General features: G+C 43.8%; 1 long non-coding RNA gene across 1 annotated transcript in view; it reads right to left on the reverse strand.

Moving 5' to 3' along the window:
- Window positions 1-2,764: 2,764 nt before the first annotated feature.
- Window positions 2,765-14,126, reverse strand: part of LOC132646798 (uncharacterized) — a 45,343-nt gene continuing 33,981 nt past the window's right edge. The window contains exons 4-6 of the long non-coding RNA XR_009585059.1: window positions 4,111-4,218; window positions 3,157-3,308; window positions 2,765-3,041 (exon numbers count right to left, since the gene is read on the reverse strand). This is a non-coding gene — a long non-coding RNA (uncharacterized LOC132646798). The remainder of the gene's footprint in view (window positions 3,042-3,156; window positions 3,309-4,110; window positions 4,219-14,126) is intronic.

Genomic DNA, 14,126 nt, shown 5'->3' on the forward strand with positions numbered 1-14,126 from the left:
TTCTCGAGCTGTTTTTCCTTCCACTGTGCTGGGGACCAAATAACACAGCTTATTTCTTCAATTGACATGCAAATAAGCATTTTATTTTCTAAAACCCTGACCCTTCTCCTTTCTAACCCCAAGTTATAAATGTCTTTGTTAAACATCAGACTTTCAGGATAAAAACAGCGCATCAAAACTGTGAATGTGTTCTTTGTTTGAGTGTGAAAAAGTAACCTTGAGAAGGTAGGGCAGGAAGCATGGACTTTTCATCTTACCAGGTGCCTGGGCCATGTTCAGATGTTTCAATTAGAAACTTGTTTGTTATATTGCATATTAAACATTAACTTTAAGCCAGGTATAGTGGGTCACACCTTTAACCCTAGCACTTGGGAGGCAGAGGCAGGTGGATCTCTGTGAGTTCGCAGCCAGCCTGGTTTACAGAGCTAGTTCCAGACCAGCCAGAGCTATATAATGAGACAATGTCTTAAGAAAAGAAAAGAAAAGAAAAGAAAAGAAAAGAAAAGAAAAGAAAAGAAAAGAAAAGAAAAGAAAAGAAAAGAAAAGAGAAGAGAAGAAAAGAAAAAAGCCTTGTCTCCTAACTGTCCTTTATAACAACTAATCATAACTTTCAAAAGACTTACTAGAGAGGAGAGTCCAACAGATTTTTAAATTACTCTGGCTGGCCTGGTACTCAGTATGTAGACCAGGCCTATCTCAAACTCACAGAGAGCTGCGTGCCTCTCCCTCCTGAGTTCTGAAATTAAAGGTGTACCCACCATGCCTAACTAGGGGGTACAGTTCTTATATGATATTTCTGTGCACACCAAATGTCCCAAATTTTTGCAATTCATATCACAGACAAGAGCAGATTTTCTAAACTATTAAATGTCCCTCCAAATAATTAAGAAACTTGGAGTCTTGAGATGGCCTGGCAACTGCTATGCAAGCCTGACAGCCTGCTCCATGCGAAAGTGGAAGTAGAAAACCAGCCCCACCACGTTCTCTGACCTTCACGTGAGCACCATGGCACAGGAGTCCACACATCATGCACACTCATACACAATAATAATCAATGCATTTTTTAAAAAATAGAAAACAAACCAACGATAGAAAATAATCTCCCAAAGTGTGACTAGTCCTCAGGAAAAAGAGAGAGAGAGGGAGAGGGAGAAATGGGTCATCTACAAATGAAAACATGTTCAACTTCATCCTAAGTCAAATGACCTGGGTGTTATGGCACATGCTTATAACACCAGCTCTTGGGAAGTGGTGACGGAGGATTGTGAGTGAAGGCCAGTCTGGGCTATGATAGCAAGACCCTGCCTCATACAAAAACAGAAAGAAGTGACATTTTTAAGAGAATGGATTATTATATTTACTTATAGATTGGTAGAGCTCTAAAAGCTTGCTGACATTGAGTTTCACAAGGCTGCAGGAAGAAGTCTCAGACGCTGCTGGTGCAAGTGTGAGCTGGTGCTACTCCTTGTTAGGAAAACACTCATCAAAATCACGGTCTGAAGATACTGATACACATAGCCAAACTTTGGGCAGAGTGCCGGAATCCTCATGGAAGAAGAGGGAGACAGAAAGTCCTGGAGGGGACAGGAACTCCACAAGGAGAACAGAGCCAAAATACCTGGGCCCAGGGGGTCCTGTAGAGACCACTACTCCAACTAAGTACCATGCATGGAGAGGACCTAGATTCCCTGTTCAAAGGAAGCCCATTGGCTGCTCAGCCTCCAAGTGGGTTGCCCAAGTAGGGAGTACAGGGGCTGTCTCTGACATGAACTTAGTGGCTGGCTCTTTGATCACCTCCCCCTGGGGCATGCAGCCTTGTCAGGCCACAGAGGAAGATAATGCAGCCAGCCTTAATGAGACCTAATAAGAGAGGGTCAGATAGAAGGGGAGGAGGACCTCCCCTATCAGGGGACTAAGGAAAAGGTATAGGGGGGAGAAGGAGGGTGGGTGTGACCGAGAGAGACAAGGGAGGGAGCTGTAGTGGGGATACAAAGTGAATAAATTGTAAAATATATATATATAATTAAATTTTAAAAAATGACTGGGTCTGGGCTGGAGGTGAAGCTCAGTGGTAAATGCTTGCTTAGCATGGGTAAAGCCCTGAGTTCACTCCCAGCAAATTATAAAGTTTGGCTATGTGTATACAGGTTTGTTCAAATGTACACTAAAAAAAATCTTTTAAGTAAATTACACCTTGATTTTTAAAAATGAAAAAGTTAATGCTGATATCTTGAAATAAATGTCATAATGACTTTAAAGAGAATGAATTTGATCTACCAGTATTATGGTATATAATGAATGTTCAGATATAGTAAATTAAAAAACTGAGGGTGAATACATAGATCTGGACATAGTGGCACCAATCTGTGATCCACTTGGGAGGCCACGGCAAAAGGATCAAAGTCAGCCTGAGCTACCCAGTAAGTTCCAGGCAAGCTTGGCTTTATAGTGAGATCCTGTTATAAAACTACTAACTAAATAAACTAATAAATGAAAACTTGAGGGCACAGAATGCCATATGAGGCATGTTCCTTTTAGCAAAACCAAGAGCTGTCATATACATAGTCATATATACATGTCTTTATATATTCATGCATTATGTGTAGAATTATGCACACAGTGATGACCTTTGGGGGGAAGCCTAGGAGACAGTGGGTCAGAGGATGGACTTTCCCTGTAATGTTTATATTCTGTACATATTAATTATGGTATGCATTGTTTTTCAAATATAATAAAACTTTAAAACTTGCGGAGAGGCCAAGCATAGTGGTTCTTTAATCCCAGCACTCAGGAAGCAAAGGCAAGTAGATCTCTGTGAGTGTGAGGCCATCCTGCTCTATGCAACAGGTTCCAGACCAGCCATCTCAATAAACAAACAAACAAGAATCTTAGAGAGAAAATTCAAACATATATACCCTTTGTACAGGAAAATAACTCCACTTGTACACATTTATTTCAAATATACACTCAAGGGCTGGGATGTATCGAAGTGTTAGAGCCCTTGCCTCGCATGCAGGAGGTCTGAGGTTCTGTCTTCAGCACTGAAAGAAATAAATAAGATGATGACACACCCAAGGTCAGATTGACATATGTACAGGTTTGTTTATGATAACATTGTTTATAATTGCCAAGTTTGGAGTCAATCAAAATACTCACAGTAGGACGCTGTCGAAACCATGTATTATGAAACTCTGACATCCTGAGAGGTGGCCAAAAGGAAGGAGGAAGCTCCGTAGGCATGAAGACGGAAGTGAGTCCAAGTCTCCTTCAGTGGGCCTTGAGAAATGGCTCAGCAGGAAAATCACTTGCTGTGCAAGTGTGAGGATCAGTTTGGACCTACAGAACCTACACAAAAGCTGGGCAGGTGTGCCAACCACCTAAAACCCTAGCACTTAAGAGTCAGACACAGGGGATCCTTAGGGCAGGCTGCCGAGAGACTCTGCTTCAAAATATAAAAGTGTTGAGCAAGTGAAGAAAATACCCCACATCAGCATCTGGCCTCCAAATGCACCTGCATGCACACTCCCACGCACACTCCCACACATGAGCACAAACATACACACATGCATATGTGTATCTACCATGCACACATGCAAATAACACACAGAGCGAGAATCTTCAGTGAAGAGTGAGCTGTCCCATTGCTGAGGTAAGCGGGAAGGTAACATTTACTCATGTTTGATTATTTTGGGAGGATGCACCAAGGGATGAAAATGGAGCCAGGTATGATGGCACACACCTCTAATCCTAGAACTAGAGAGGCAGAGGTAGGCAGATCTTTGAGTCAAGGCCAGCCTGATCTACAAGATGTCTTAGTTGCTTGCCCATTGCAGTGACAAAACACCATGCCCAGGGAAATTTAGAAAAGCATTTAATTCAGGAAGCATTCAGTTTGTGGCTCCTGATTCCAGAGGGTTATAGTCCATGGGCATCACGTTACGGAGCATGGCAGCAGGCAGGCAAGGCACTGGGGCAGGGCCTGAGGGCTCCATCTTAATTCACGAGCATGAGGCAGAGAGAGAGGTGGGGGGGAAGGGTGGGCCAACTGGGAATGACAAGGGCTTTTGAAACCTCAAAGCTCACTGCCTCCCCCACCCCGCCATGACATACCTCCTTCAATAAGGCCATACCAATCCTTCCCAAAGAGTTTCACCAACTGAGGAACCACGTATTCAAATGTATGAGCTTGTGGGGGGCCATTCTCATTCTCATTCATACCTGGCTCAAAAAAAGAAAAAGAAAAAAAAATCCTGTGCTGGCTAGTTTTCATGGCAACTTGGCACAGCTAGAATCATCTGAAATGAGAGACCCTCAAATGAGAAAAGGTTTCCACAAGATAGGGTTGTAGACAAACCTGTAGGACACTTTCTTAATGAGTGATTGATGGAGGAGGGCTCAGCCCATTGTGGTGGTTGTCATCCCTGGGCTGGTGGTCCTGGGTTCTATAAGAAAGCAGGCTGAGCAAGCCATGATGGCCCAGTCAGTAAGTAGCACCCCCTCCATGGCCTCTGCCTCGCCCTCCCCCTCCCAGCTTCTTGCCCAGTTTGAGTCCCTACGCTGACTTCCTTCCATGATGAACAGTGGTGCAGAAGTGGAATCAGAATAAACCTTTTCCTCCCCAAGTTGTTTTGGTCCCTGTGCTGCCTACTTTTATGTCAACTTGACACAAGCTAAAGTCATCTGAAGAGAGGGAAACTCAATTGAGGAAATGCCTCCATAAGATGCAGCTGTAGGATACTTTCTTAATTAGTGAGTGATGGGGAGGACCCAGACAATTGTGGGTGGGACCACCCCCTCCTCCCCATCCCCACCCAAGCTGAGCAGGCCATGAAGAGCAAGCCAGTGAGCTTGCTCTCCTCCATGGCCTCCGCATCAGCTCTTGCCTCCAGATTCCTGCCCTGTTTGAGTTCCTGCCCTGACTTCCTTTGCAAAGGACCACAAATGAAGGCATGAGCCAAACAGACCCTTCCCTCCAGCTTGCTTTTGGCCATGGTACTGTATCACAGCATCACAACAACGGAACCCTAAGACAGATCCCCTCCGGGCAGAAGAACTGCATTTATAGAGGTTGGAAATGAGAGGAGACTTTATGCCTTTGACTCTAGAGGCCTGTGAACAATTATGTATTAAAAAGAAAACTCTGTCTGGGTGTGTGGCACACACCTTTGATCCCAGGCAGAGGCAGGTAGATCTCTGAGTTCAAGTCCAGCCTGGTCTACAAAATGAGTTCTGGACAGTCAGGATTGTTACACAGAGAAGCCCTGTCTTGAAAGATAGATAGATAGATAGATAGATAGATAGATAGATAGATAGATAGATAGACAGACAGACAGACAGACAGACAGACAGATAGATAGATAGATAAAACTCTGTGTCCTGGTGCAGCCCTGTTAATACAGTTGTATGATATTCAACAGAGGAGTTGTCTATGAAGATAACTTTAACCAATAGTGTGGTCAATGTGCCTTTCAGTGCCATAAAAAGACAGAAATTGTTGTATGTTTTCCATTGTGCATAAAAGATAAACTAGAAGGCCAGGCAGTGGTGATGGCACATGCCTTTAATCCCAGCACTTGGGAGGCAGAGGCAGGTGGATCTCTGAGTTTGAAGCCAGCCTGGTCTACAGAATGAGTTCCAGGATAGCCAGAGCTAAAACAGAGAAACCCTGTCTCGAAAATCCAAATAATAACAACAATAATAATATAAACTAGAAGCAGGGCTGGAGAGGGGGTATAGCAGCTGAGTGTACTGGTTGCTCTTCTAGAGGACCCAGGTTCCATTCCCAGCTCCCACATCATGGCTCATAACTGCCCATAATTCTATAACTACTTAATAGTCCCAGTGGATCTGATAGCTATTCTGATCTCCATGGGCACGGCAATGTTAGTAGGGCACAGACACACATACGGGCACAACACACATGCATATAAAAACAAAAACAACAACAAGCAAACTGGGCCTGTTTCTGGTTATCAGTGCAGGTGGATAAACTGGTTATAGCCACTAGCCTTATCCTGTATCATCATGGCCTGCCACAAAAGTGTTCTTACAGTTCTTCCTGGGAGCTGAGGACTGAACCCAGGACCTCCTGCTTGCTAAGAAGCACTCTACTGCTGAGCAAAATCCCCAACCCCTCTTTTGGGGGCCAGGAAGTGCAGGGGTGTCACCAAGGGGAAAGCTGGCAGCACTGACTTGAGAACTTTTCTGCAGAGAAGGATTTCTCCACAATCCTGTAGACTCAAATGGCCCTCAGCCAGGCTCGGAGAGAGTGTGGCAGCTGTGGCAGCCTGCTGTGCCTGTTCCCACAAGGGTGCTGTTGGAGCAGAACGAATGGCCAGGGAACTTAAGACTCACACTCTAAGATAACTTCAGAGTGAGAGGTTTATGTATGCCAATAACTTGTCAGTATTTCTAGATATGGCCAACATTATCTTATTGCATGGTATTGAGAAATTATTTTGATTCAAAAAGAAACAAATGTTCATGCCCTGTCTTGAAAAAACTGCTCCTATGGCACATTGTCATTGCAAAGATTCGATTGCATTAAACATATACTATTAACTTAGACTCTTCTATGACAAGTGGGAATTACTACTTAGTGAGGTGGACTAAAAATTTTTGGACATTGAGCTGGGCGCGGTGGCGCACACCTGTAATCCCAGCACTCAGGGAAGCAGAGGCAGGCAGATCTTTGTGAGTTGGAGGCCAGCCTGGTCTACAAAGCAAGTCTAAGAAAGCCAAGACCACACAGAGAAACCCTGTTTTGAAAAAAAAATTTTTTTCTGGACATTAGTTATAAATATTTTGTTCCAGGTGGTGGTGGTGCAAACCTTTAATCCCAGCACTTGGGAGGCAGAGGAGGAGCTCTAAGTTTGAGGTCAGCCTGCTCTACAAAGCAAGTTCCAGGACAACCAGGGCTACACAGAAAAACCCTGTCCTGATTGATAAATAAATAGTTCCCAACTCGTTTTCTATATTAACATGAAATATTCAGTTTCTGACAATTTTCTTGTATAAATTAGAACTCTCTTAATCACGTGTAAGAAAACACAAACAGAGGCTTAAGCAAAACCAGGGTTTTCTGGATTATGTAACAAAGACAAGTCCGGGGCTTCCTCTCCTGCTTCCTCCTCTCAGTTTTGTTTACTGCTGGTTCCCACTCAAACCATCAATTTTTCCGTAGCACTTCCCAGGCTCACAATCGCTCAGGAAAAGCTGTAGCAGGACAAGGGCTGAGTGGTGTCGGGTTCCAGCATCCACCACCAGTCTCCCCAGATGAGCAGGGCCATCACTCCCACCGGAAGCCCTGTGCCGGAGCCCGGAGGGGGGGGGAGCCCCGACGAGCCCACACTGGGGAGGCAAGGGTTCCCACAGAAGCACAGAAGCGGGGCCGTGGCGGGGGACAGTGAGAACAGCTGTTTGGGCAGCTGTAGCTTGGGATAATTGGTGTGCAGTGGAGATCTAGCAGGAGTGAGGATCGGCCAAAACAAGCGAGGGCCACTGAAGGAGAGTGGGAAGGGTACAAGAGAGGCCTTCCCCAATCTCTCGTGTTAGTATTTTAAGGAAGTCCATGTTTCTGGACTTGACATGTAGTTTCAAAAGGAAAGAATAATTGCTTTATTCTTCAGAACTTAAAAAAAAAACCCTCCATAAAATAAGCTTTAAAAAGAAAATTTGATCCTGAGTCGCTGGGAATATGATTACTCTTCTAAAAGCATGTCAGACATAAAAGACGCGCTGGGACCTAGCTACTGTCAGTTCTGGGTGGAATGTCTAGTTTGAAAATGAGTTATTCTCCATGTAAGGTTCTCTCTCTTCTGTAATATGGAAATTGGAGGTGATTCGTACAACCCAATGAGAGCTAGAGTAAGAAGTTTGGCTTAGAAGCAAAGACTTTTAAAAATAGTTTTATTGTTAATCTCTATATTCATCAAGTCTCTGATGGAAGGAAATTCGGTTCAATCATTTGTCTAAGTCACCGCAAAGAATAAGTAATTATCAAAGGAAGAAAAAGCATTTCTGAATCGGCCTTGGCTCACACGATAACGTGAGGTAGAAAATCTGGCATGTGCGATTTTTTTTTTTCCTGAGCCCCTCTGGCAGGCACTATCTGTAACCTAATCCAATAGCTCTTTCCCACATCTTTCTTGATTAAAACAACAACAAACAAAAACGCTAAATATGTAAATAAGCCTTATTTGCTCAAAAGTGCAAACCACGAGCTTAGCTGCACCGTCGTGGTAGACCATGACGCTCCGTTTTCTCTCTGCCACTAAAAAGAGCCATGTGATGAAGTTGCCCATGAATTCTGCGGGGAGCCTCCATTTTTCTTTCTACTTAGGGAGACTTAAAACCAAGAGAAAGCCTCTTTGCTCGCCTTCCTTCCTTCTAGCGTAGCTCTCTGAAGCGATACTTTGAGCATTGGCGCCATCTTGTGGCAGGAACAGGAAAGCTATGCGAAGAGCTCAGTGCTTCTAGACATCTTAGATAAATGGCATATTATGGGTGGGGCTGAGCCACCTTTAGCTGCACATTTTGATACTTCTAACCCAAACAGTCCCGAAATGGCGTCTTCTCGAATTTTTTACTTGAGGCTGACATACTAAATTTAACATAGATAAAATCTGAGGTTATATACTTGCCTTGTAAAAGCTTTAAAAAAGTATCAACTCAGTCTTGAACAGGTGTTTAAGATTTCACAAATGTATATAATGTATTTGGATCTCGTTGTCTTCTCTCGTACCTTCCCTCCCCCACTGGACCCCTTAGTCTTCTTTTCTAGGGCCCCTCTGACTTTGATGTGAGATTAACTAGGGTTGCTAGAATGAGCCTACGCGGAGGGTTCTTTACCAGAGCGCAGGCTAGGAATAGCTCTTCAAGGAGGGGACGGCTGGAAGAAGTCCCTCGCCTACCCATGCTGGAATGCTGATGGGCCTGATCTTGTGCAGGTCTTTCGCAGGTGCTGGTGCTGGGAGGGTCAAATCCAGAAGACTGGCTTACATTCTTTCCACTCTCTCTTCTTTGATGTTCTCTGAGCCTTGAGGCGCGGGGGTCTCACTTAGGGCTGAGGGCTCAGCGGTCTCTGACTCTCAGCACCTGAACCAGTTGTGAGTCTCTGAAGTAGCCATCACCCACTGCAAAAATAAGCTTCTCTGACCAAGGCTGACAGTAGCACTGCTCCATGGACATAAACATAAATATTTAAAGGGCAGTTTGGTGGGCACGACAGGTCCACTTAGTAATCAACAGTCATAACTTCCTTGCTTAGGGCCTGTGGTCTCCTTGGCCACGGTCTACTGATCCGTTTTATAATACCATGCATGGACTCCTTCCAGACTGCAAACAGAGAGCAGTTGGTTACCCTGAAGACAGTCATGCCATTATTACAACATTGGGCACATCTTGCCTGGCAAGTTGTAGCTTGCAGGCCCTACAGCTGGGTAAGATCAAGTTTTTCTTTCCCCGTCACCCGGATTTTGCCTCTGTTGGCACTTTGAAAGCTAGCTAGCAGGGAGGAAGTGCCCATCTTAGTTCCCTTACTTTCTCTCCATCCTACAAGCAAAGCATGTGTACTCTTAGCATCAGGTGTGACCATCTTGTTCTTGTGTGCAACCTCAAGAGTAGCATCAATAGCTGGATTGTTTTGGGGGCCAGGGATCTCTTTGACCAACAACCCATCCCTGGCCCTGGGATTTTCATTTAAAACCTACAGCTTTCTCTGAGAGCAATAGTAACCACCCATGTAGGGCACCTCCATTCAAATACCTTTTAAAAAATAGTTTACAAAGCAGTACAGGCTTTTTCATACATTCTGAATTTTGGTTAACCATCTCCCCCTACTTCCATCTCTCTCCCAGACTCCTGCCTCCTCCTCAACAGCTGTTTTTCCAACTATCCTAGTCATTTAAATTTGATCTCAGAGTAAAAAAAAAAAAATTGAGTTAGAGTCTTTTTATCATTTCCTTTGGAATGCCATTAAATAGGTTTATTAGTAAGAGAACACTCCCTCACAGCTGACACATGTTCTCCTGTCTTAACTATGACAACCAGTGAAATCTGAGGGGGCTTATGATAAAGAATTTTCACTAAAATGTAATCTAGTTTTAAAAAATTGACTCATACATGAAACCATTAAAGTAGCACACAAGCATTGTTTGATACATTTAATGCACTAAGTAATGTTTCAATAAGATTGAACATACTTAGCTCATTAAATACTTAGCTTTCCTTTAGGGTGAATAGTTTCATAAATGCATCTAGCTTTTTGGAATGCAGAATACATTGTTAGCAATTATGCAAGAAAGAAAATTTATCAGATGGGATTCAGAACAGAGGGTCTCTATGCTTTCCTTCAACTTTTCAATTTTAAAGGTTGAAAATCTGTGTGTCCACAAATCTTAAAAATTGAAAAACAATTTCTGATTATGCAAAATGATTTTTATTATCACCATTTTCCTTAAAGGCTCGATATTTTCCCCTCCTCCCTACTCCTCATCCTTCATGCCATCCACCCTGAATTCTACTCTCACCTTAGTGGGGAGAATGTTCTTAGTTTACTACTTGACTTGAGGTTCAAGCCAAACCCAACACATTTTTTTTAACTCTATATCTTCCTTGGGCTTTGATCCAGAATGTGTTTTCCAAATAGAAACATTCCCTCACTTCTACAACATTCTAAGAATTTGTGTTTTGTTTGTTTGTTTTGTTTTGTTTTCTCCTTTGGTGTGCAATCTTAGTATAATGAATCCTTATAGGGTTGTGGGACTTTTTATAATTCTGCACGTCCAAGCTCTGTTACAAGAATTCTGGTTCAGTGGATCAAATATGGGGTATCTTTGACCAACAACCTATGATTTTAGGATTTACCTTTTCTTTAATACCTTCTCTCATCAATTTTATTTTATAATTAGAAACAAAGAGGGAAATGGATGCTGGTTAGACCACCAACTTCTGTTCAAGGATTTTATTTTTATTTACTGTAGTGATGGGGGAAGGGAGCCACATCCAAAGAATATATGTGGAGATCAGAGGAAAACTTGTGAGAGCTGGTTCTCTCTTTCTACCATGTGCAGCCTGGGGATTGAAATCAGGCTTGCCTTTATCCACTGAGCTACCTCAATGGATCCTAAACCTGGATTTTAAAATAATGAGAAATATGTGCAGCCCAAGACTAGACCCTTACACACACACACACACACACACACACACACACAGTTAAAGGGCTGGCATATTTGTTAAAATGTGGTCAAAGAAGAACCTCTCAATGGGAAGGGTTTTAAAGGAAAAGAATAAGAAGTTCTGTTCTACCTGTGTTAAAATTAGTATCATGTTTATCAAGACCCTATCCAGAAAGGAAAAGCAAATTAGAGAGTGGAAATCATAAATACTACTGAATCTAGAATGTGATTTTAAAAACGTGTAACAAGTCAGGCACACACCTTTAATTCCAGAACTTAAAAGGCAGAAGCAGGTGCCAGCCTGGTCTACGTACTGAGTTCCAGGACAGCCAACAGCTACATAGTGAGACCCTGTCTCAAACAAACAAACAAACAAACAAAAACAAAGCCCAAAATGCAGAAACAAACCCCAAACCCTCTTACCAGTAAATTTAAAAAAAATGCGTATTGATGAATTATGCAAACTCCCTTTCAGAGGGCCTTTTTCAAAAACGATCTTTCAAAAAGTTCACGTCAGCCACCTGAGACCTTTCTTAAGGTGGCTTCTTTCTGCACCGATTCTCACTTCAGTTTTTTTCAATTTGCATTCTAATATTCTAATCCTAGGTTTATTCAGCACAATCCTTTCGCTCACAAGTACAAACTCAACCTTATCTAAAATGCTATGAAATTATGAAACTCAAAGGAAATGTTGTAGTACTGACTGCACAATAAAAGCAAAAAGAGGCACTGTACTCGCTGCCAAAGTTAACCTGCAGCATCACCATGAATGGCAAGTGATGATGGGGTATCCTGGCTCCTTGAATTACTAACAGAGAACATGAGGCTAGGATGGCAGCAGAGGAGGGGGAAAGCTCTGCAGGATTACCCACAGCAGAAAGCCTAAGAGGAATCGTGCGTGCCTATCATGCTAGCACTTGGAGGGGAATCAGAGGTTCAAGATCATAAAAAAAAAAAAAAAAAAAAAAAAAAAGCAATACACAGATTTGTGCTTCCCCACGAGGGAAGGCATTTACTTACTAAAATGAATCTGGTTCCGGTGTTTTGAGTGGATTTTCACTGGATATATAACTCTAAGCTGACATCAACACATAAAGGGCCCTTGTTTGGTATTTTGGCTGCTCAGAAGTTGGCAATCAAACTATTCCTTCTGGAAATAGACAGCGGAAGTGGCTGAGGAGAAGGAACAAGGTAGGAGAGGGAGCACAGAAAGAAAGGAGCATGAAGATCAGACTGGGGGGAGGGCCTGCAGAGAGAAGAGAAACCGTGGATGGGAGCATCTCTGTGCCAAGCTGGAGACTACGACAGGGTAGGCCTCTGGGAGGATATGGGGGTGACTCTAGTTGAGACTCCTGCTAGCAGGGGTCATGGCTACTGACGTGGACACCCTCTAATGAGACAGGACTCCACCTGGTGGAGGGAAGGGAACACCAATTCACCCACAAAAACTTCCACCCAAAATATACCCTGCCTACAAGACGTGCAGGGATAAAGGTAGAGCAGAGATTGAGGGAATGACCAACCAATGCCTGGCCCAACCTGAGACCAACCCCATGGGAGAGAGCCAACCCCTGACACTATTAACGATACTCTGCTATGTTTGCAGACAGGAGCCTAGCATAGCTGTCCTCTGAGAGCCTCCATCCAGCGGCAGATCGAAACAGATGGGGAGAGTCACAGCCAAATACTGGGCCAAGTGTAAAGGAGTCTTGTGGAAAAGTGGGGGAAGAATAGAAGGATCTGAAGGTGACAGGAGCTCCACAAGACCAACAGAGTTAACCAGCCAGGGTTCAGAGGGTCTTATGGAGACTGAAGCACCAATCAAGGACCATGCATGGACTGGAACCAATGTAGCCAATGGACAGCTTGTTCTTCATGTGGGTTCCCTAGTATGGGGAGCAGGAGCTGTCTCCGACATGGACTCTATTGCCTACTTTTGATCACTTCCCCCTAGCAGGGCTGCCTTGCCAGGCCACAGGGGAAGAGGACACACTCAGCCCTGATTCAAGTTGATGAGCTGCGGTGTGTTGGTGTGTGTGGCAGTGCTCCCCTCATCTGACAAATAGAGGATGGGGGAAAGAGGGATGGAGAGAGGGACTGGGAGGAGAGAAGGTAGGTGGTTAGATGGGGATGTTAAGTGAATAAATAAATTAATGAATTGAAAAAAAAAATGCTCCTTCCACGAAGGGAAACATTTTGCTTTGGTTACCCTCAGTACCTTCAGTAAGTCTTTGGCTCATTTCCCTGCAGTGTTTCTGTGTGTGGCTTCCTTCTTGAGTGTTCCTGTGATTCACTTGTCTCCTTGAGTTTATGAGCTGATACCTAGAACTGAAGAGCTTTCAAGGGATATCTCATTAAACACTGCTCCCGCCTCGTTCTCTTGGTCTTTGGGAAAGACAAGTCAACATACTAGACACTCCCCATACTTCGTTCAAATCTTGAACTACATATAATTTGCTCTTAAACTCTACGTTAGAAAATGTTTATCTTATGCCCGAGTGTGAGTACCGTGTATGCACCAGAGAAGGACTTTGTGTATCCTGTTCTCTTGTTCTCTACCTTACTCCCTTGAGATAGGATCTCTCACAGAATCTGGCACTCTGGCTACCATCCTGCAAGCCCCTGGAAATCCTCTGGCCCTACCCTTCACAGCACTGGAGTTAAAGGCACCATGCAGCCACCTCCAGCTTTCCACATGGATGTGGAGATCTGAACTCTGTTCCTTAAGGCTGCACAGCAGCTCTCTTAACCCACGGAACTATCTCTCCAGCTGTTCATCAGTTAAAGGGCATCTCTTTAAAATTTCACTTGTTTATGTGTGTGTGCCCGAGTGTATGTATGTATACCACATGCGTGCAGGGGCCTATGGAGCTCAGAAGGCTGATCCCCTGGAACTAAAGTTACAGCTGTGTGTGAGTCACCATGTTGGTTCCTTGGATTCAAATCCAG

This window comes from Meriones unguiculatus, chromosome 1 (assembly GCF_030254825.1).
Source record: "Meriones unguiculatus strain TT.TT164.6M chromosome 1, Bangor_MerUng_6.1, whole genome shotgun sequence".
In the NCBI taxonomy this organism is placed as follows: domain Eukaryota; kingdom Metazoa; phylum Chordata; class Mammalia; order Rodentia; family Muridae; genus Meriones; species Meriones unguiculatus.